Source organism: Amblyomma maculatum, chromosome 2, assembly GCF_055883805.1.
Source record: "Amblyomma maculatum isolate TAMU_Amacu chromosome 2, ASM5588380v1, whole genome shotgun sequence".
Taxonomy (NCBI): Eukaryota; Metazoa; Arthropoda; class Arachnida; order Ixodida; family Ixodidae; genus Amblyomma; species Amblyomma maculatum.
Window position 1 is genome coordinate 220,421,510 of NC_139345.1, and position 3,877 is coordinate 220,425,386.

Sequence of the window (3,877 nt, forward strand, 5' to 3'; positions counted from 1 at the left end):
GCGTCAGGAACGCAGTCACGCGGCTGCCTTCTATAAGGCAGCCGTCAGGAACACAGTCACGCGGCTGCCTTCTATAAGGCAGCCGCGTGACTACGTTCCTGACGCTCAAGCTTCTCTCCCTCTTCTGTAACCCTCTCAGCACGAGAGGGTTATATATATATATATATATATATATATATATATATATATATATATATATATATATATATATATATATTGTGGGAATCAGCCCTCACTCAGGGGGGTTCGTGAGCCGCCACCCATGCGACTATATATATATATATATATAAAAGGCAGCCGCGTGACTGCGTTCCTGACGCTCAAGCTTCTCTCCCTCTTCTGTAACCCTCTCAGCACGAGAGGTTTAAAATCTCGGCTCTGGGCAATAAACGTTGCTGTTCACTGCCGACCAGCGTTCGTGTTGCAGCTTTACTACAGTGGCGACGAGTTCGAAAATTACCCATGCGGTAAAAGTTGAAGTCGACAGCCTGCCGCAACGTGAAGTACCGACGAGAGCTATGACCAGCCTGCAGCTCCCGACTTTCGACGACACAGATAAGTGGAAAGCGTACCTTACAAGGGCTGAAGCATATTTTGAAGCCAATGCTATTACCGAATTCCCTCACTTATGACGAAGCAGTCGCAGCTTTTAACAGCTACTACGACCCGAAGCGTCACGAGATAGCGGAGAGCTATAAATATTTCACCCGTTGCCAACAAGCGGGTGAGGAAATGCAGGCATTTCTGGTCGAAATACGGCGCATAGCAGACGGCTGAAATTTTGGGACTGCGGTAGACCGAATGCTGAGGGATAGAATTGGTTGCGGTGTACGCTCAACTAACCTACGCAAGCAGTTACTGGCGAAGAAAGAATTGACGTTGGATGAGGCTGAAACGCTGGCAATAGCAGCAGAAACAGCCGAGAACGATGCAAACGATATTAATGCAGAACAACCAACGGTGCTAAGAATGCAAGCCAGTCATCGCTCTTCATCGCGAGATAATCATACCAGCGGCGCAGTGCAAGAGTGCGGACGATGTGGAAGCGCGACACACGGCGATAACGCCTGCCGCTGGTCTAACGCACGATGTTTCCGCTGCAGGCAACGAGGTCATTTGGCAAAGAAATGCTACAAGGCCAGAACAGATGGAAATGCTGCTAGGCGAACTGCGAGTGTCAAGGCACTGACAGTTGAAACAGCGTCTGGCAACGAGAGCACGGATGAGGCACACGTCTGGACGTTAATTTCGGAAAGGAAAAACGGGTTGGAACCACCGTTTCGCCGCACATTTCGGTGGGGGGAAATAGATATGGAAATGGAAGTGGACACAGGATCCCCGGTGTGCGTCATATCACGGAACGTTTACGACCGACACCGAACGCAGTGGCCACGCTTGAAAACGCCCCATGTGAAGTTGTCATGTTACGCGGGACAACTGCCGGTGCTTGGCGAACTCGAACTTCCGGTGCGATACAAAAATGTGTCGGTAACCTGTCCACTTATTGTGCTTGACTGTTCAGGACCGAGCCTGTGCGGTCGCGATCTGATTGCGGCACTTGGCAGGACGGGCGTTCCGATGACAGAACTCACTGCGCCGGATTCGACAACAAGAAACGCGCCAAACGACCACATGGTGAACAGGCTGCTCGTTGAGTATAAAGGTGTCTTTTCGACAGACCAGGCAGGGGCTCATCAAGGGACCGCCAGCCAGCCTAAAGCTCAAGGAGACTGCGACGCCGAAGTTCTGTAAGGCCAGATCACTTCCCTATACCCTCCGTGATAAGGTCTCTGGTGAAATTGATCGGTTATTGTCCCTTGGTGTCTTATCAACCGTACAACATTCAGAATGGGCTACGCCCATCGTAGTTGTCCTGAAAAAAGATGGCACCCTAAGATTATGCGGAGACTTTAAAGTCACGCTTGTGATATAGAGCATTGCCCACTTCCAGTGGTCGAGGACATATTCGCGAACTTAAATGGAGGTGAATACTTCAGCAACTTGGATTTGAAGGACGCGTACAATCAAGTGCCCCTTGACGAAGCGTCACGCGGACTTTGTGTCATTAACACGCATCGTGGGCTTTTTCGTTACAACAGACTTCCGTTTGGAATAGCTTCTGCCCCAGCTATATTTCAAAGAAAGATGGACGCTGTAGTCAGAGGTCTACCAGGCGTCCAAGCCTACCTTGATGATGTGTTAGTGTCCGAAGGCAAAGGAGACAACGGAACGCGGCTCAAGAATGTGTTGGAACAATTCCGGGAGCATGTCAAGCTTAGGGCCGACAAATGCAAGTTCCGGCAGACTTCGGTGACTTACCTTGGACATCGTTTAGATCGGCAAGGCCTACACCTTATCAAGAAAAAAAACCTAGACGCCGTTATGCAAGCTCCGCGCACAAGTAACGTGAGCGAGCTGCGTTCGTTCCTTGGTATGCTCACGTACTACGTACGGTTTCTGCCGAATATGTCGACTGTGCTCAGCCCGTTATATCGACTCATGGGAAAAAGAACCCGTTGGGAGTGGTTACAGCCGCAGCAGTCGGCATTCGAGCGAGCTAAACAAAGCCTGAAGAATGCACAAATGCTCGTGCATATTGATCCTAACAAGGAGCTGAAATTAGAGTGTGACGCATCTCCGTATGGTGTGGGCGCAGTGCTGTTTCATTCGATAGGAAATGAACACATGCCAATTGGGTTCCGTTCCAGAACGCTAACAAAAGCAGAGCAAGACTACTCGCAGCTGGAGCGAGAAGCACTAGCCCTCATCGTTGGCGTTTCTCGTTTTCTTGACTATCTTCTAGGTCGGCAGTTTACCCTGGTGACCGACCATCAACCACTGCTGGGACTGCTCAGGCCTGACCCTCAGACGCCGCCGATGGCTGCCGCGCGAATTAAACAGTGGACACTATTCTTGGGTGGCTACCAGCACAAGTTACAGTACGTGTTAGGGAAACAGCTGCTGACAGCAGATGCCCTCGGCAGGCTACCAGCGCCGACTACGGAACCGGGGACCGAGGGTGAACCGCCGGAGTATGTCCTTTCATTGGAATCCCTCGAAGAAGGTATAGTGACGACGCGCGAATTGCAAGAGCTGACGGCCAAAGACCCGAGGTTAGCCAGTGTCACACACTACGTTTTACATGGATGGCCTAAAACGACTAAAGGAACGGCGAGAGACTTGTTGCCGTGTTTTGATCGTAAGCTGGAGCTATCGTGGGCTCACCGTCTTATCTACTGGGGCAACAGAGTGGTGATACCGCGGAAAGCGCAGGAACGGATGTTGCAGCTGCTACATGAAACCCATCAGGGCTCCTCGGCAGTAAAATCAGTCGCGCGTTCATTGTTTTGGTGGCCAGGCCTGGACAGGGACATTCAAAACTTGTCTGCGCAGTGCCGCAACTGGGTGCAGAGCCTGCCAATGCCTACGGCACCCCCACTAGTGAGTTGGCCGAAGACCGCGGACCGGTGGTCTCGTATTCACATCGATTTTGAAGGGCCGTTAGGCGTCAAGATGCATGATACTGATAGTGGTTGATGCCCACACGATAGTGGTTGATGCCCTTGAAGCACGCGTATACCGCTAGTACAATCCGATTCCTAATGAGCATGTTTTGCCGGTTTGGCGTGCCACGCACAATCGTGTCCGATAATGGCACACAATTCACAAGTCAGGAATTCGCCACTTTCGCATCGAGAAACAATATCATGCACCTGCGCACTGCGCCTTTACACCCCCAGTCTAACGGAGCAGCAGAAAGAGCGGTTCGGACCGTGAAGGACGGGTTGCGGAAAATGGGAGACGGACAGCTGGAAGACAACCTCATGCGTTTGTTATTCAACTACACGCGGACCCCCCAAAGAGAAGGAAGGTCACC

General features: G+C 51.3%; 1 pseudogene; it reads left to right on the plus strand.

The window, feature by feature from the left end:
• Window positions 1–901: 901 nt before the first annotated feature.
• LOC146201323 (uncharacterized) lies at window positions 902–3,537 on the plus strand (annotated as a pseudogene).
• The last annotated feature ends 340 nt before the right edge of the window (window positions 3,538–3,877 follow it).